Source organism: Tiliqua scincoides, chromosome 3 (assembly GCF_035046505.1).
Source record: "Tiliqua scincoides isolate rTilSci1 chromosome 3, rTilSci1.hap2, whole genome shotgun sequence".
Lineage (NCBI taxonomy): Eukaryota > Metazoa > Chordata > Lepidosauria > Squamata > Scincidae > Tiliqua > Tiliqua scincoides.
This window is the reverse complement of record NC_089823.1, coordinates 108,111,241-108,131,744: the sequence shown is the minus strand read 5'-3', so window position 1 is coordinate 108,131,744 and position 20,504 is coordinate 108,111,241.

The window sequence follows — 20,504 nt, the reverse complement described above, 5'->3', positions numbered from 1 at the left end:
AAAAACTGCTACTTCAGGCTTTTCTCTGGGAAGTTGACCTTTGCAATGTTAATCCGGAAATGCTCTGATGTGAACCGGAAAATAGCTTGGATATGTGGTCTTAAACCCTTTTAATGCTGTTAGACTACCAACACCTTACTCAAAATAATGTGTTATATTGTTAGTTACACTTGTGTATGCACCAAGACTGGTTTTAAAATGAAGAACAAAAATATAAGAGAGCTAGGATGACTAGTGTCTTTCTGTATGAGATCTGGTGTATATATTGCTTTCTGGCATTTGTGTGTGCAAGTGGTGCTCTGAAGAAGCCTTCAAACCGAAAAGTTCAAACTGCTGGAATATTTTTTTTTCCTGTGGTTTGAAAACAAAGGACTTATTCTTTGTGCTTGCATCTTATCTGTTGTGCCGGGAACACTGGACATGCTGTCAAGTCCAGCCACAGGCGTGACTTTCGTTTAAACATTCAGAGAGAGAGATCAAAAACCATGCTGTTTACATTTCAGGTAAGCATCCTATACCATAACTACCAGTCCTTTATACCTTGCATCATTGGAAGCCCTTTTACATCTGCCATAAGGGCGGAAGCACTAGTGGAACACTTGTTCCAGCAGTGCTATAAGCCCATAGGATTGGACTTCAAGGTCCTTGCTAGATGGGGTGGGACCTTGCATTGTCAGAAGGACAGGTTCTTTTTTTGGATACGGATGCAGTGGAACAGACTACTGGGAGAAAGAAGCCAGGATTTATTAGCTTTGCACAAGCAACAGTCTGCTTAAACAAAGTGTTCTTATATCCCTCAGCCTAAAATTGGTGCATTATATCCTAATGGACCCATTCCTCTCAGCAACATGGGAACATGCTTGCAGTCATCCCACACTGAAACCAGATGCATAAGTAATGGACATTTCCAAGCACCTTTTATACACCTTCTGGGGGAAAAAAAGTGTATCATGTAACTCCCTTGAGATATGGCCTCATCCAGTGCTTGCCCAGAACATCTCCAATATAACAGCAAGGAAGGCATTGTCATAACAGGCAGAATTACTAACAGGTGCAAAAATGAATGGGCAGCCCAATCCTAACCCAAGCTGGAATGGGGAGGCCAGCTGGCCTGCCCCCATATCCAGAGCAGGATTGGGGTCAGTTGCGGCTCAGCCAGGGGCAAAGGGAATTCCATTCCCTTACCCTAGGTAAAGCCACAATAGCCCCAATGGGGTTACTTGGATCTGCACCACATCAAGAGGTGGCACAACTCTGAGCATCCCAGAGCTGCTCCGGGCCGCCCAGAACCAGGGTTAGGATCTGGCACAAGTTCTGGATCCTGGCACCACCTCCTGCTCACCCGCAGCCTGCCCAAGGGTGCTTCCACCACCTGCCCTTCCTCACCTCAAAACGCTTCTATTCCACCCTCCCCATATACCTCAGATCCCCCCGCCAGCCTGGCTTGGCTGGCACGGCCTTACCTTTCTACCAGCCCAATGGTGCCTGGGCTGACTTCCCTTCTCAGATGGTGGCACAAAAGTGCTTTACAGTACTTTCACAAAACCATTGGGTCGGCGCTGCATCAGTCCATATGCCAGTGAGGATTGAGCCCTAAGTGTGATTCAGGAATTTTAGAAGACTAATCCAACCGTAACAGAACAGACTAACCATCAGGAAGAACTTGTGTAGACCACAAACCCCTTGAAATACACAGTTCTTCTGCAATCTGCCAATACATGCCTCAAACCCACCTGGGGAACTATTTCTGCCCTTACCATTTTACAGCCCTGAAAAGACAAGAGATGTCCTGCTACCTCCTGCTATATCTGTCCACAGCAAAGTTACTGTTTCAGAGAGAGTGGGCTATTTGGAACTTGTGTATGTTTATATGGAGTGTGTATATTGATACGAAGATTACATTTGTACATTTTTGGCATCTGTCCATTTTTGTTAGGCAGGGTTATGTGTTTGTTTGTAGGCTGTCCAAGTTGAAGGTGATTCAGGACCAGTCCAACCTGAGCCAGGGGGAATCTTCAGTGAGGAGAACTCTGAAGGTCAAGTGGGTCTGGGTTGTTATTGCACTTTCAGCAGGAGTACCATGAATTTTCTTTTAAACTATAATAGTTCCTGTTCTTAAAACAAGAATTCATTCATAAATAGAGGCTGTTATATCATGCCACCAAAACTTGCCAACTCCCCCCACCCAATTCTATGTACTTTGCAGTCACTGATTCTATGTTGGCAGCTGTCCTGGACCTGCAATTCTGGATGGATCTGATGGCATGCTATTGCCACAAAAACATTCCAACTTCTTCCCATTGAACTGATAATAGTCCAGAGCTGTCTTTTTTAAAAAAAAATGCAGAAAACGGTGTGCCTGTCTTAGAACGGGCATCTGTTGCATTCTCCAAATGTGTTAATTGCATTTCCATATTCATTGTTTTAAAATCTCTTTAGGTACTATTAATGCATTCTGTCTGCACACTGATGCTTTTGTTAACAAACAATGTCTAATTATAATTTTCATACTGATTAAAAAAATTATTTGGATATCTTGCTGCTAAATATTTTGCTGCTCACACATAATGATCAGGAGGAACTACCTTTGGTTTTGTACACCTTCAAATGTATAATTTGACATACATTTTATAGATATAGGTGCCATGATCCATGAGAAAGATGCTGCAGGAAGGTGACTGGTGACCATTCTGGAAAATGGTACTTCACATATTCAGCCCAACCTACTCATGATATCTGCTCAAGTTTCTATCATTAGATACCATGTCAGACATCACATTCTTATGGTAGTCTATTACAGTAACACACTCAGTCTCACTTCCTACCACCTCACAGCTGCTATTCAATTGTGGGACATCTGTTTATGGAACTTCTGACTTCATGTCTATTTGTGCCAGAAGTAATGGTTCATATACATGCTTATGACTTGTTAATAGCATCATCAAGTGTTGATTGGCACAGGTGAACTGGCCCATCACAGATTGTTCACCATGAACAGAACATTTGCTTTATCTGATGGAAACTCAAACCCAGTGTGATTCAATTGAGGTAGTTGAGAGCCATCAAATTATGAAATGTCAAGTGATGATTAATGAAGTGATAAAAAACATTATAAAATTATGAATTATTTCACACTTGGGAAGCATTGTAATGCTGTTTGGGTGCATTTAGATGACTTATTATGAATGGACCAATAAATAACAGAAATCTGAATTGCCTAAGGGTTGGTTTGGAGTGAACTATATGTCCCCTAGCCTCTCAAATGGGGTGAAGCACTGGCATGTACATCTTCTCCAACTGTATGTACAAGACAAAATCTATGTGTCCAAGACAGGATCAAAAAACAAAAACAAAAAACCACAATCAGGTGTGGAAGACAGTAAATATAAGAACATAAGAAGAGCCCCGCTGGATCAGGCCATAGGCCCATCTAATCCAGCTTCCTGTATGTCACAGTGGCCCACCAAATGCTTCAGGGAGCACACAAAACAACAAGGCACAACCTGCATCTTGATGCCCTCTCCTGCATCTGGCACTCTGAAGTAACCTACCTCTAAAGCCAGAAGCTTGCACATACCTATCATGACTTATAACCCATGGTGGACTTTTGCTCCAGAAATTTGTCCAGTCTCCTCTTAAAGGCATCTAGGCAAGATGCCATCACTTTGCATTGGACTGGTAGATGTGTGAGCCCATGCTCCTCTCTCACATGTTGGAAAGGACCAGTGATGGATATCCAAACAAACACGGGAAGCATGAAAATGAAATCACTGTATTTTGTAACAATTGCATCAACCCTTTAGCTACATACAGTATGTTAAAGCTGTCACTTTGCTTTCCAGCAGTACTCCAAAAGTAAAAAGTGAAGAGAGAATTTGGGCCACAGTTGATTAAATGCTTGCATGCCTGTTTAGCAGTCTGGGAATTCATTTAATACATTGATTCTGAAGTGACATTTTAATATTAAAAATCTGAAAGATGAAGAAGCAACTGTAGGAAATAAATGTTTTATTAAACATGTCAGGATTGCTTATTCAAAAATGCATATTGCATGACTGCATAAATGATGCTATTACTTGGTGGCTCACGCTGCTATACATCTTGCATACCTCTATAATGTTTATTCTTGAACTAACAAAATGTCTGTGGGCTAGACATCTGCAAGAATTTTCCAACTGTAAGAGCTGTCCAGCAACTGGAACAGGCTGCCTCTTGCAGCAGTGAGCTTTCCATCATTGGAAATTTTCTAGCAGAGGCTGGATGGCTAAATGTGAGCGATGCTGCTCTAGTTGCCAGCACTTAGCAGGGGAATGGTCTAGATGACCTCCAAGATTCCTTCGAACCCTAACATTCTATGACTATATGACAACCCTCTGAGGATCCCAATCAGAGTAGGACAAGCTGCTTGGATTTAGGAGTTGGCAGGTTTCTCCCATCCCTGCAACTGTCTTCTCATAGGAGCTAATGAAAACTAAAGGGACACTCTCAGGAAATTCACAGAGATGGGACTGGAATGAGATTTGCTCCTTGAGCCTGCTGATGCCAGATTTTGAAAATCAAGTCTGCTCCTTACTTCACCCCACTCAGGTTCTTGATCACATGTGACAGAACTTTGGAACCTGGTGTTCAGATATTCAGATAAGGTATGGATAGAACCACATAGATACAGAAGTGCCATGTAGAATGTAAATTGTACAGAGTTACAGTGCCAGGCTAAGCAGGTTTACTCAGAAATTAATTCCACTAGATCCAATGGAGCTTACTCCCAAGTAGGTGTTTTTTTGGATTACACCATTTGCACAAACTCTTTGATGATAAATTAAACTGGAATGTAATTGCAAGAGTTCAAGGAAAAGGTATTTTGACAGGCATTAGGAAATTTAATCAATGAAAGATAGAGCTCTTTCAGATATGATTCTCCTGGCACATAAAAATCTTTTGGAAAACTGGAATGGAGCAGCAATGGCAGTCTCATTGCTAGGTTGGATTCCTATAAACATTTTCCTAGGAGTAAGCTCCCCTGAACACAGTGGGACTCATTTCTGAGTAGACATGCCTCCGCTTGTGCTGTTAGAAAGACATCACTTCCCAAATTATATAAATGCAGTGGCATAGCTAGAGGGGGTATAAAGTGCTAAGTTTTGCAGAGAGCCTCACTCCCTCATAGATAGTCAGGCTCTCCAACAAAGCTGCCTGATTAGACCTTCATAAGTACTGTACTGAACAAATGCATGGATGGTCTGAGGTCATTGTTTACAGGGCTGGTGGAAGAATCTGCTTCCTAAAAGATGCTCTCTCAGGCTTTTCCATAATATGTGTGAGATACGAATATAGCAACTTTTATATGAGACTCATTGCTCTTTCATTCTTTTGTTATCTGTGAAACTATAAGCAACATTTTACTGCAACTTGCATAACATTTGGTATGACTGCTGAAGAACTGAGAAAGTTGCTTCAGGGGTCAGGTGTGGACTGTGGGTTGCCCTTTGGTCATCTCTATGCTAGATCATGCTAAGCCCAGATTTTCCCCAGTTTTATATCACAGAAATGCTTCACCCAAGTAGAAGAAAAAAAAAAAAAAACACATCCCAAATCATCACTTTCCCTAGAGATAGCTTGGAAAAGGTCTAAAGAAATATGCTGAATTGCAGCTCGACTTTCAAAGCATTTGAATAAATACAGATAAACCCGGTGGCAAGATAAAGATACTTAGATGGGAATTACAGCTGTTTCACTATAAGTGCAGTGATGCTACACCATATTTCCGAGGATTACGGGTCTGAGCTAAAATTAAATCTCATCCTGCATGAAAAGTAATAAAGCAACGGCACAAATATTCCCATTTGTACAAATATCATACAGTTGGTAGATCTAATGATGGCATCACTAACAGGAGCAAGTCTTATTTTTAGGAGGTCAACTGCTTGCCTGACAGAGACACCCCGATTCTTAAGATGTGTAAAATAAACAGTGTGATCCTAGATATTTCTACTCAGAAGTATGTCCCATTATGTTCCATAGGGCTTCCTCCTAGAAAAGTGTTGTAATGTTTGTTGCCAAAGAACTCCTTTTCCAAATATGTATAACCTCTTCCGGCTCCATCTTGGTTCCTTAGAAAACATTCCAGAGAGACAGCCAAGACTTTGCACTGGAGGCATTGAGCAAACCTGCTCCCTCTGATCAAGATCATGCTTAATAAGGGCCATTGATTGGAACGGAAGACTGCAGCATTGCAGGGCATCAATCTATCACCTTCCTTTAAGGCAGTGGTTCCCAAACTATGAGCCGTGGCTCTCTGGGGAGCCATGCAAACCAACCAGGGGAGCCATGAAATCCTAATGAAAACGCCACCCTATACAATGTATAGGACTGTAGCCCTAATGGGGAGCCACAGCCAGTGGTCCAGTAGGTCAACAGAGTCACTAGTCAAAAAGGTTTGGGAACCACTGCTTTAAGGTCTTGCAAATTCAGGCTCCACACCTTGGCGTACCCTCGTTCTCACACACACATGATCATGCCCAGTGATCAGGCCACCTGGACACTCTTTTCAAACCCTCCTCTCTAGAACGTCTGTCCCACCAATTATCCAGGTGTGGTTGTTGCCCACACTCTGCCATACTTGCTTGTCCCTTCAGGCGCCTCCTTTACAATTAAGCCAGGGATTCCTTAGGACATCACGGCACGCTCACAAGGGCACCATGGGATGTCCCCAGTGGCACCTCCTACCTGTTCTCCTTGGTGCACCCACCTTGGATCACACAAAATCCTGTGATATTTGGCCACTGCCGTCTTGGATCTCACAAGATTTTGAGAGATCTAAGATGGCTATGCCTGGCTGAGGAGGCTGCAGGGGGTGTTGTGACCCAAGTAAGTTTGGAAACCACCGAATTAAGCCTTTGTACTCTCTTGGAAGGATACATCTTAAGTCAATGACACCCAGAAAACTCCTGGTTGCATACCCAGTCACCGTATTCTCTGTAAGTTGCACAGCCACGTGGCCACAAAGCAGCAAGCCAAACTCCATGCAACATGAAGCTCAGCAACCCAGAAGTTTGGTGATGTGACATTGATTTGTTGTGTCGTTATTGTTTCACAATGCAGGCAAACTACTGTGAGAGGCTTTGGTCTGACGCCTGCTACGTACATCTTGTTTAAATAAATGTCTATTTCAAGTTAGTTCACCTTGCTGTTTTTATTCCATGAGTCAGAGCACTGCTGAAATTCTCCTGAATCACGCGTACTATTTCTGCCAGGCCAGATCATCTTGGGACTGAGTTTCTCATTTCAAGAGGAATCAAACCCATTTCATATTTCAGTTTTCCCAAGCTGCAGTTCCGTTAGCACCACACTGGATCTGAAGTGGGGGAAAATGGTAAAAGTGAAAGAATTTAAGGGGCATTTTGACACAGGGTGCTATGAAGACACATGATGTCCTTTTGCTGCTAGAGTTATAAAAAACACTTTTGCTGGTTAAAAAATTCTGCAAGCAATTCAATGTAAGAATGTGCTACCAATCTTGTTTGGCCAATGAGAGTTGAGTCATGATTAGTGAGTAGTTTCCAACTCCATTTGGATGAGAAACGGGTGACTCTGAAGGCTGCACAGTAAGGCTTCAAGGACAGTCTTAATGCCATCCAAGGCTGCACAGTAAGGTTTCATTAGCCCTATTTCGACATGAAGCCATAGTGAGACTCCATGGTTAGGGAATGCCCAGTAGTGTGCCAACAAGTTCCCCCCCCGCCACAGATGTGCTCTACAACTGCACTCCCTGCTTACCATGCTGACATCATTCGCATATATAGATGAACACTTTAGTTAGTGTAATATAACACCATCAGCTACACTGGGCTTGCTGGCATGCTCCCACATGTAGTGCAATGATGAAGAGATTCCACTGTTTCATAACATCTGATTAAGGCTGTTGCATGTGCTTGTTTGCCGGGGGTCCTGGAACAAGGCCCTGCACCGGCCCCCACATGGTGCCCTTCTCCCACTCTCTGATGGTACATTGGGTAGTACTGCTACCACTGGTCCTTGAAGTTTCATGGGTTGACCTGTGCAGGCAGATTCCCTGATGGTTGTGGGCCCTCAGCCAATGGCCACCTGGTCAACCTCTGATGCCACCCTGAACATGATTAAAGCCAAGCTTCGATCTGCATCTGTTTCCCATACTAGAATCCTGCACTCTAGTCACTGTGTCATGTCTTCAGTTTGTTTCTGGGTCTAATTGAAGTCCCTCATTTTTACCTTTAATGCCTAACATGGTCTGGAGTCAAGGTATATAAATCAACCTGCCTCATGATATGGCCTTCTGTGGCCCTTAACTAAGGGCGCCTGCCTTTGTAGGTTAGATGGGGGGGGGGGAAACCTGGGCAATGGCCTTTTCTGGTGGCACCTCTCCTGTGGAGCTCATGCCTCAGGCAATTTGCTTACCTAGAAACTTTATAAAGGTATCTCCACAGTAAAGCTATGTAGTTTAAATAAATAAATAGTCCTGTGACCAGATTCCTTCCTTCTGAACCAAATTGTTACCGTCTCCTTTCCTCCAGATTCCAGGGTGGCAGTTGAGGGCCTGGAGCGCTGTCTGGAGGCAGTGGGGATCTGGATGGGGGCTAACAAGCTGAAATTAAATCCGGATAAGACAGAGGCTCTCCTGGTTCGGAAATCCTCGATGCAGGTGCTGGACTATCGGCTTGCGCTGAATGGGGTTGCATTCCCCCTGAAGGAGCGGGTCCGCAGCTTGGGGGTCCACCTGGACTTGCAGCTGCTCCTGGATTCCTGCTGCTCCTGGAGCCACAGGTGGCGGCTGTGGCTAAGGGGGCCTTCGCTCAGCTTCGGCTGGTGTGCCAGCTGTGGCCGTACTTGGATTGTGCAGACCTGGCCACGGTGATCCATGACATCGAGGTTAGATTACTGTAATGTGCTCTATGTGGGGCTGCCCTTGAAGACGGTTCGGAAACTGCAACTAGTGCAGAATGCGGCGGCCCGTGTGGTTACTGGAGGTAGGCGGTTTGACCCTGTCAGTCCACTTCTCCAGCGGCTGCATTGGCTGCCCATTCGTTTCCGGGCCCAATTCAAGGTGCTGGTTTTGACCTTTAAAGCCCTATACTGCTCTGGGCCAGGGTATCGCCTACTCCCGTACAATCCGGCTTGTCCTCTTAGGTCATCAGAGAAGGCCTTTTTACAAGTGCCACCGCCTAGGGAGCTATGTGGGGCAGCGGCAAGAAATAGGGCCTTCTCAGTAGTGGCACCAACGCTATGGAACTCCCTTCTCCTTGACTTAAGAATGGCTCTCTCTCTTGAGACTTTTTGGCGAGACCTGAAAACCCTTTTGTTTAAACAAGCCTTCTGAGTTCTCGGCCTTTTTAACATCTTTTTAACATCTTTTATATTTTTTACAGGCCTGATTCTTTTATGATTTGCTGCTGCTCTATGCTCTTTTTACCTATTTTTTTATCTGACTGCTGTTTTTACAATATGTGTTAATATGTTTTTATTTGTTTTAAATTATGTTTTTAATCTGTTTTAACCTGTTGTAAGCCTCCTTGAGTCCCTTCAGGGAGAAAGGCGGGGTAAAAATAAAGTTGTTGTTGTTGTTGTTGTTGTTGTTGTTGTTGTTGTTGTTGTTGTTGTTGTTGTTGTTGTTGTTGTTATTATTATTATTATTATTATTAATGGCTCTACAATGTGTTTTGGGTTTTTTTTTTTTGTTGTTGTTCTATTTCAATGATTTTACTTATTTGTTGTAATACATTATACATTTTATTATGGAGTTCCGTAAGCTGCCTTGGGCATTTGCTTTGACATGGGAAAGGTGGGATATAAATTTTTCAAATAAATAAATATCGCTGAGAGTCCAAGTCCAAGTCCAAGTCCTTGTTGCGTGCCAGAAGCAGCGTTCGTGAAATGGAGTGGACCCTGAGTGGCAATATTGTACCTTTTTGGCTACATATTTTCTATTTTTCCGCAGGACCTGAAGCCATGCAGCCTGGCTTCATAGAAGGATACCATACCCCAGTCTATTTAACAGACTTGGGGTGCAATCCTAACCCCTTATGTCAGTGCTTTCCAGCACTGACATAAGGGCAACACAGCTCTGAGGTAAGGGAACAAACATTCCCTTACTTTGAGGAGGCCTCCATGTGTGACACCCAACTGCAGGATGAAGCACATGTCCCGTTGGCACCACTATGCCAGTGCTGGAAAGTACTGACATAAGGGGTTAGGATTGCGCCCTAAGAATAAGTAATTACCTCCTCCCTCCCTTTTTCATTTAACAGATGCCAATCTGAACAAAACCTTTTTTTCAATTTTCATTCACCCATGACTCTGCAAGTAATCATATAAATAAACATTGCCTTTCCCTTATCTTTCTATATTTTTCAATAAAATCTGGTTTTTTGTTGTTGAAAACTGTCTCATAGTTAATGTTAGCCTAGTTAGAGACACTTTGAGGTTGTTTAGTCTACTATCCAGGCAACCGCTACAAAAATAGCCATTCTCTGCTATCTCTGGTTATGCACGCAAGTGAGAGAGAGAGAGAGAGAGAGAGAGAGAGAGAGAGAACAGTGCTGGCAACAGATTGCAGCCTCAGTCTACCTTTATGGAAGGAAGATGCAAATAGTATTCATAAGAACATAAGAAGAGCCCTGCTGAATAAGGCCAAAGGACCATCTAGTCCAGCTTCCTGTCTATCATAGTGACCCACCAGATCACGCAACTCAGCAAGTACACAAGACAACAAGATACCTGTAGCTAGTTGCCACTCCCTTGCATTGGCCATTCACAGATAGGCTACCTCTGAAACCTGGAGGGTGCATACAGTCATCATGACTTGCGACCTGTGGTGGATTTTATAAATCTGCCTGATCTCCTTACAAAGGGATCTAGGCCAGTTGCCTCACAACATCCTGTGGCAAGAAATTCCACAGATTCATTACATGGTAAGTCAAGAAATATTTTCTTTGGTCTGTTCTGACTCTCCTGCCTCTCATTTTAGTGGATGTTCTGATGCTGTGCAAGAGGGAAAGGAACATCCTTCTATACATCCCTTGCATATTTTATATGTCTCAGTCATGTCTCCCACTGAGGTGCCTTCTTTCTTAAGAATTCCTACAGTAATTGTTATCTAGTATTGCATCTTTAACCTTGCCTCCTCCTTCTTTTCATGCCATTCCTCTGAGCTGTACCATCGGCCAGCGCACTGTGTGAATTTCCTTTGTGTGCCCACATTACACATGTAACAGTTCAGTCTATGGCACTGTTTTACTACATCTATTCGGAAACCTCTTGCCATCAAACAAAATAATTTAAATACCAAGATGACCCCCACCCTGAAAAAAATTTAGGCTTTCATTTGTTGATAGTCACATGGATAGGTCGGGAGATGTGTGAAAACACATTGTTCCTTTAAAACGGATGCATTTGCAGATATTACAAAATGAATCATTGCTTCCCAGGGGACTTTAATCCTGATTGAAAGTATGAATCATATACTTGACTTGAAAAGGCCCTATTCTGTTTCAACTTGATTTGCCTCTTGTTAAATGAAAATTTCTGTGCAGCTAACCCTCATTTTAGGAAACAATGAGCAAAGGCGTCGTTTTTAAATTCCCCTAAATTGTTTGACATTTTATGCCTTGGCTTATGAAGGAAAACTTCTCCTCCTTACTGAGAACATGGCATCATTGTCAGGAATTTCAACTGCGTCATGATTGATATTCCCATTTGAGAGAATTGGCCCTTTTGTCAAAGAATGCAGGAAAGTGACTTCTTCTGAATCAGATCAGTAGTCTCCACCATGACTGGCAATGGCTCTCTAGGGTTTCAGATGGGTATTTCTAAGAAGAGATCCCAGGAATTGAACCTGGGATTGTCTGTATGCAAACGATGTGCTCTATGACTCAGTGAAGGACCCTCCCCAAAGGAGTAACAGTAGTTCCAGTGCAGCAGAAAGTGGGTAATTTTGACACCTTCACCCTTACTCCTCAGTTCCAAAAGCTTTCTCTCCCTAGTTATCCAACCCATCATAAAATAGGAGTTGGAAGGAATGGAGAAAAAGAGAGCGTAAATGCACCTTCTGAAAACAGTGCAAACTGCCTGAAGGCAGTTCATTGAATACATTCAGGCTGCAATCCTAACCACACTTTCCTGAGAGTAAGCCCCATTGAACAAAATAGGACTTACTTCTGAGTAGACCTGGTTAGGATTGTGCCTTCAGTTACATAACCTGCAACCGAACATAACCCACCATAACCCAACCCAACCTGTACCAAACATAGCCCACCATGCATTGTGGCTCAGAAAGTGCTTGACCTCCACCATCACCAATCATTTTGGGGAGACCTTGGTAAGTAGAAAACACAGGAGGCATACTAAGCCCATGGTAGGTAGATAAGCTGCATGTGGCTTGGTAGTTCACACAGTGTGCAGGCCTAGGATAGTAGCAGTAGCAGAGGTTAACTCACAGAGTTTCACAGTATTTGGAAATCCTTAGAATCGCACTGGAGATCCTTAGAAAGATGATGGTAAACCTCTGTTAGGGATGGCTTAAATATATAAATCCTGTCACAGGCCAGAGTGATAGACAGGTGATCATGGAGATTCCTTCCAGCTCTGTGATGCTGAAGTTATGACTAAATTACTAATGGACTGAAAAACCTTTCCAGTCCATTAACATCTATGGTAATGTACTGAAAAGCCTGCAGGGCTCTCTAACCAGTTTTGCGTGTTTGGCTACTGTGTTGTTTGTGTACCTCTTGAGCAGCAAATGGACCCTGCGCTGTTCGTGTGGCTGGTGAAGTGATGGCTGATGATGGGTTGTTTGTCCTCTCACTGTGTGAACAGTGTGCTGCGTGTTTTGGATGTCAAATGGTAGTTTTCCCCTCAGGAAAATGGCTTCCCTCCATGACTTTAAAAGACAGCCCCTCTCTTGCCAGCAGCACTTCAAAATGGTCAGATATGTCATATAACTGTAGTTTATTTATGTCTTGCACCATTAGTATATATGGTGTTTTGCAGATGAGTAACACAAATCAAACAACCAATAGTTCCCTGTTTAAGTATAGCCCTGTTCAGACATTCATCTCCCCATGGAGACAAATGCTTGAGGAGATTGTTCTGAATGTGTATATAGCCCTGCACCTTCTGAATACATGCACCCATTAGCCCTGCCCCGCCTCCCTGTGATCAGCATTGATCCATAGTGATAAATGCTGAAAGATTGGGAGAGTCTACCTTGTGATTGCAGCCCTGGAATGTTCATTAACCTTCATAGGACTTAGGGAGCAATCCCAGTTTCCAGTTGGGCTGCTGCAAGTCCCTTGCCCAGGTTCAACAGAGTTGTGAAAGTGCCATAAAGCACTTTCATACCACTATTGAATGAGGAAGGCTGGCCCAAGCCCCATTGGGCCGGTGCAAGAGGTAAGCCTGCACCAGCTGAGTCAGTTGCCTTGGGCTGAGCCGCTTTTGGCTCCAACCATGCTCTGGATGTGGGGCAGGCCTGCCGGAGTGCTTGCTCCAGGGCAGGTTAGGATTTGGCTGCCTATCTAGGATTGGGCTGCCCTACTGTTCCTGGATATGAGCCAGAAGAGCTCAGTGCTATAAAATGTGGTGACAGTCACTGAGTCAGATGGACAGACAAATTAAAGAGAATTCTATCAATAATATAATGCTAAATCATAGGGTCATAATGTTGGAAGGGACCTACAAGGTCAATGGAAGCTCCAGTTCAGGACCTACTGGGGGAAGAGCTATTGCCTGCATGCAGTGCCAGCACCTATTTTTTGGACCACTACACCCCATAATGGTGCATTGGATGCTACCAGTACTGAGCTTTTAGGAGACAGGTCCAAGGGCCCTCTGATTAGCGTGTACCCTCAGTCAGCGCCGTGTGTGACTGGCCCCTGATCCCACCCCTGCCTTCATGCTCTGCTTCTGGGCTTCTCAGAGGTATCATGCTGGACTTGTGACGTGGAATATGGATGGAACAATTCATCAGGATTCCATATCAGTGGTGGCTTCATATGACTGAAGGGCAGGACCCTTGAAAAAGAGACAGCAAAGCTGGGACCAGGAAACATACAACAGAAGCAGAATTTGGATTTGTGTTTGGAATAGAGATAGTCCATGAAGCTCTTCTCTACTTCTCACAGAAGTTCCCATGTTGTCTCTAGAGTCTTATAGAATTTCACTCAAACTTCAAAGCAATTACCACACTGCTTAAAAGGCAAAAAATGGCCAATTTTCAATTACCTTTCATCTTCCTATAATAAGGTAAAATATCCCTTCTATAGAGATAAAAATGAGAGACCAACTCAGCTTAAATATTCTTAGTGTTACTTGTATGAAGCATGCCGAAGTCTGGAAGGTGGCTAAGGGCTGGGGACCAAGCGAAGAAAGGGGAAGTTGTGGTATGGAAAAGTTAGGGAAGAAACCATAGAGAAGTAGAGACAGAAGGGTGAAAGCAGTTCCATTCACACATGCCACGTTTAAGTGAGGTGGTGGAGGGGGAAGCACGTCAAGCCACCAGCTGGGGTTAGTTTCCTCCACCTGAGATGACCCAGTGAGAAGGAAAAGGCTGATTAGCAGGATGCTTAAATCAAGCCCTGGGTAATGGAGTTTCATAGGGGATGAAGAATAGTTATGGGAAGGAAGGTTATAGGAAGGAAAGAGAAGGGAGAATACCCTTAAGTCTGGTTAGTAAGCTGCACTTGGGATGGCACAAGTCCCTTGTGAGAGGAGCGCCAGCCTGCGGAAACTGGAATAAGCTCCGAGTCTTGTGTTGGCCGAGCATGGCTGATGCAAGACTCTGGGGTGGTTGGGGAGGAGGGGAGGAGGTGGAGGGAGGCATTTTGGGGGCAGGGGAGGGCAGATGGTGGGCAGCCCTGGGGGCGGGCAGGCGGGGAGTGGGAGGTGGGGCTGCGATCCAGCAGTTATGTCTGATCCCAACTCCCATTCCCGGGGAGTTCAGAGCGGCTTCAAGCCTCTCTGCTCTCCTCAAACTTGTGCCACCTCAGGAGATGGCCCAAGTCCGAGGAGACCCAAAGGGGCCAGGGTGGCTTACCCGGAGGTAAGGGGAAAAGTTTCCTCTGGCTGAGCTGCTTTGGGCACCTATCCTGCACTGGACATAGCGCAAGCCTCTTGGCTTTCCTGTTCCTGTGCAGTTTAAGATTGCGCAGTCTTAGTCTGTTGGGTAGAGTGGAGTACACTGTCCTGTGAACCAAGGCCAGGCTTCACTGCTACATTGTCCAGGGAGAAATGAAAGAACACAGCCAAAAAGGGGTTGGGCAGACCAGGCAGAGGCGTAACTTGGGCAAAGCCTTAGGGGCACCTGCTCCAGGTGCAACGCAAAGGGCAGGGCACAATTTTAAAAAGTTTAAAAAGTAAATAAGGGCCAAATCCTATCCAACTTGGTAAAGCAGTGCCAATGGGGTGTGCGCTATAACCTGTGGTGGAAGGGTAGTCACGGAGGCCTCCACAAGGTAAGGCAGTGTTATTCAAACTGTGAGGTGCGGCTCTTTAGGGCGGCACCAAGAACTCAAAGGGGAGACATGGAATGTCCCCTTGCATGATATAGTCACACCCCTGGGCAGAATACGAGCCCATCTTCTGCCCGTTATCTGCGCTTTTTTTTAAAGCAGAAGAAAGGGGAGTTGCTCAGCTGCAAGAGTGGCTGCTTCTGCCCCGCCCTCTTCCGAGCATGCTCGGCAGTCCTTAACCCTGGCTGATCCTTGTCTGGTTGGTTCCTAGTTCCCAGCCTGGGATCGCTTCTCATCAAAGTGAAATCTCTCTTTTCAACCCCTCCCTCTTCCACTCCCCCCTTTCGATCTCCAAACCTTCCCGCTTTCCTCCCCCTTCCCTTAAAGTTGTTTCCATGCAGTTGGCAAAGGGGGAGGGGAGAAAGAAGCATAGACTTTACTTGGCCAGGAGCAGAAAAAGGGTACTGTTTTTAAAGTGATTTATTTATCTTGTTGTTTGACTGAAGAGGAAAGGCTGTATTTTTAAAGTGATGAATCTTGCTATTTGAAGGGAATACTTATCAGCTATTGATGAAGTGATTGCCAGCCCAATCCTATCCACACTTTCCTGGGAGTAAACCCCATTGACTCTAATGGGGCTTACTTCTGAGTAGGCATGCATAGGCTTGAGCTGTGCATCTCCTAGTATAGGAGACAAATCAGCTTCCTAACCAAACCCTTATCAGCTCTGATATATTTTCATGGTCTATTTTTGTTTTCCCCACCAGCTGCTGGAAAAATTTAATTTCATTAAATTAATAAAGGGTTCAATCCTATCCAAGGAGAATGGGAGAAATGACTAGTTGGATTGGGGTCCACAGGGGTGTGTGTGTGTAATGTTGGTCAGACTGGTTGTTCACAAAGTTCATTTGATAAAACAATTCTATTGGTATGCTTACAAAGTTAAAAAAAAAGAGTCCTCCTGGACAAGACAAAATCTACCTACTCCAGCATCCTGTCTCCAACAGTGATCAGCAGCTGATCATTTATAAAGCATGTATATTGCTGTGTATTAATAATATATTTTTAAGATCTGCATTTAATTAATGATATGATTAATATAATTAATATTAATATAGTTAATATTATATTATAATAAATATAATATTATAATATTATATTTAATATAGTTAATATTTCTGGCCACTTCCTGTTTAATGATGTCACTTCCAGCCCTCAGGAACATGATGGGGAGTCATGGCCAACAGCCACGGGGGTCAAGGGAAACACTGGCCGGAAAAGTTTGAGTACCACTGAGGTAAGGGAACATTTGTTCCCTTGCCTTGGAGCTGCATTGCAGCTGTACTGGCGCTGAAAAGTTGGATAGGATTGGACCGTAAGAGGTGGTAGACTGCCTGGAGAGCACTCAAACACAGTGGTTTTGCTGCATGACGTAGGTAGGGGGCTTTTTATTTACTTTTCAACATTCTAAAAGTTGTGCCTCCCCTTGTCCTTCATGCTCTCCCTCTGTTCCTCTGTTGCTCCTCTGCTCTCTCAAACTGCAAATGGTTTCAATGCATTCTTATGGGCGAGGGCTGAATTTTTAGCCTAATGAACCCTGGTTAGTTGGGTCTCCATCTTGAGCAAGTTCTGGTCCTGTGTTCTCCCCTCTGGTGTCAGGAGTGTCTGTGCACAACCCGCTAAGCCACACCTCCCAACCCCCTACAGAGGCAGTGAATCTGCCCTCTTGGGCTCCCCACATGGTGGATGACCCACGTCCAGCTCCCCCCCACCTCTGAAGTTAGCCAGGGCAAGAAGGAAGAAGATGAGCATGCAGGTATGGGAAGAAGTGTGGCAATTCTATTCAAGTGTCTCTATGTGAGTGCTGTTGAAATCAGTGAGCCTTGCATCTAAGTAAAGATGTTGAAGATTGCATTGTAAGATAAGGGGTGGAAGGAAGGGAGTTGAGGGCTGGGTGGCCGAAACTTTCAGGATCACCACTCACTTCTGGCTCAGAGAGTAGAGGGCAAGTAACACACCACACAGACTCGCATGGGGGGTGCTGCATATTTTCTTGCCCCTGGCTTTTTTCCTTTAGTTACACCTCTGAGGTCAGGTGGTTCCTCTAGAGATTAGGGCAACTACAGTGGCTGGAGGCTTTCCAAGTAATAGAAAATCTCTCTAAAATGTAGAAAGTGGTAAACTGTAATGGAGGGAGAGACTCTATGGAGCATAGACACTCTCAATGTGGATGAAAATAAAAACACCACCAGGAGTTTCCTGGGCTTGATTGAATTAACATGTGTCCTTCGGGGAGGACCCAAAAGAGCCCCAATCGAGGAGGTGGCTGAAGGGACAAAAGGTGTGGCATGCTTGGATTATTGGTAGGAGAGACATTTTAGAGAGGAGGTTTGAAAAGACCATCTCAGAACGAACCCAAAAGCCCAGGCCTCCTGCATGGTCTCGCTTGTCAGAGGGCCATGACTTAACCAGGCTTTCTCTATGCACCTGCAATTCAGGTAGGCTATGTGAAGAATGCTGCACCTTACAGGACCCCATCACAAAAGTGTTACACGAACAGGAAAGCACTAACGTTACTCACGGTTTTGCTTTCTGCTAAGAACTGACAAAGTCCTAGAGCACAAGGATTGAGACACAAATGAGGGATTCAGGAAGGGAAGCCCACAGATAAGGAGACAAAAAGTATGAAAAGGAAAAGGTGTGCTCCAGAGGATAGATATTTTAAAGCTGTATGCATCATCAGTGATAACAGATGGTCAATACAACAAAAAAGCAGATGCTTTGTCACCAAGAAAACATTTACTCATGCCGTAGTTGTCTGCTGTCCAAAACAATGTTGGCAGATAGTCATCAACCTCCAGAAGCTGCTGTCATTGAATCAATGATGCTTCTGCCCATGGAACATAAATTGCCATCACTACTTAGGTATCGTGGGATGAAATTGGATCAAGACAATGAATAACAGCCAGCACTGTTGCCGGAACCGATCCTTTTGATCCAGTAAGTGACAAATGCACTTTGCGAACATTTCCTGCTAACAAAACCTGTCAAAAGACTGGGGATGCTTTTTTCCCCCCTCTCTCTCTTCACATCTCGGTAAAAGATGTGAGGAACATCAAAGTGTAAATGCAGGATGCTTTTGTTTTACCTTAGGCAGAAGACAGAAATCAAAGCATTGAATGAGAAAGGGCTGCTCTGGTCTCCATCAAACACTTTGGTTTACTGAAATGCTCACAAATCTTTCAATATCTATTAGCCAAAAAAATTTTAAACTATCAGTCTGGTAGATCGGCTCTATCATTAATGGAATATTTTGCCAGGTATTCTTTGTTCATCTATACACTGCAATTGCAGATTCGTTCAAGTACGAGTGGCTCAAACTATTTGTAGAAAGACAGATCAATATTTGCCACATAAAGACACCCTGCTTTCATGTAAAAATGAAAGCTCTGCCACTTCTGATAACGAATGCTTTTGCAGTTCCTGAAATGGATAATCCATCTTTCTTTTTATGTTGTCTTCAGTTATGTGGGAGCTGTTACAGAATAGGTTCCTTCTGGCACTGCTTGGTTCCTTGTGTCTGTCACAAGTCTTCAGACACAAGGAAGAGTCATGGTCCCTCCCTGTGTCTCTTCCCTACATGTTGTTCTTGGGAACCATGTTTAGGCATTGCATTGAACTTCAAAGCTAGTCCCACTTGCACAATCTCGGCACTTGAGGTTTTTTAAAAGCTAATATCAGTTCTTGTAGGAAGGGATAATATGGCTGCTGTAGTAGCCCAATCCTATTCCCTGCCACACTCTAGCAAGCCACCATGACAAAAAGGCACACGCTGCTTGCTGTGGTGGTGGGGGCAACTTAGAGGCAACCAGGAGATAAGTGAAACACTTTTTTTTCTTACCACCACATAATCTATAGGCTGCGTATGGGTCTTCTTGGACTCAGGTCAGCCACTTTGTTGGCGTATTCCAAGGAGAACCAGGGAGAGTTCTGTGGAGGGGTTTTGGGAATGCAGATAGATGCCACCAGGATCCACCTTTTCCCTCCTCACCTTCCCTCTGAACCTGCAGAAAACTTCCCCTCCCTTCACCGTCCCTCCCCATGACACTCCTGTGCAGCTGATTTACCAAGGCAGATGCATTCAGGATTAGACTGTTCTAGTATTGCTACACTCTGTGCATCATCACTAGGTGTTTTGCAACAGTGGGTCACTCCTCCTGCTTGTGCAATAGGCCTATAGGATTGGGCTGCTAGTAAGTGAGATATAACTGCAATGCTTCTCAAGGAGGGTGCTAGGGAAGATATCCAGGGAGCGTGCCCCTCACAGGCTCTAAATGCTCCCTATTCCATTGTTCCATCCTTGCTGTCTTTCTTCCCCAACCAGAATGGGGGGGGGGTATCTGAATGGGGGGTATCTAAACAACCTATTGTGCTTTGTCATGAACTTGTGTATTTCTTTTATCAGTTAGGGCTACTGTCAGTCAGTCATCTATCTCACCATAGATGTTTTGGTGCACCTCTTAATGAAGTTTTTGGGTAGATGGAACCACAGTCATCTGAACATGTGAAGGGGTGCTGCAGCATTGCTGTATTAAAGCCAGCAGTTCTTGTTGCTTTCAAGTTGCTAGGCAGTGACATAGAGAGAACTGTCAGGGTCCCTGGTTTGAGACCTCTGGCATCAACAGTGTCTCCAAATGGTATTCCCTGATGATGATGATGATGATGATGATGAGTAATTACATATCACTTTTCAACCACCACCCCCCCCCAAAAAAAAAAATCACAAAATGGTTTAATTGCAAGGCCCCCGGTCCCAGGGGGAGGGGGGTTCAGTCTAAAAAGAAGCAGAAGAACACCAGTAAACGGCCACTAAAAGACGCTGTTCTGGGGTCAAGAGGTACAGTTACTCTCCCCATCTATGTAGGAGAAGCACCATTTGAAAAAGTGTCTCTTTGCCCAATTAGCGGGGTAAGCCCAACATCAGTTGCATGGTAAACTCTCGAGATTCACTAAGGTAAAGTTTAG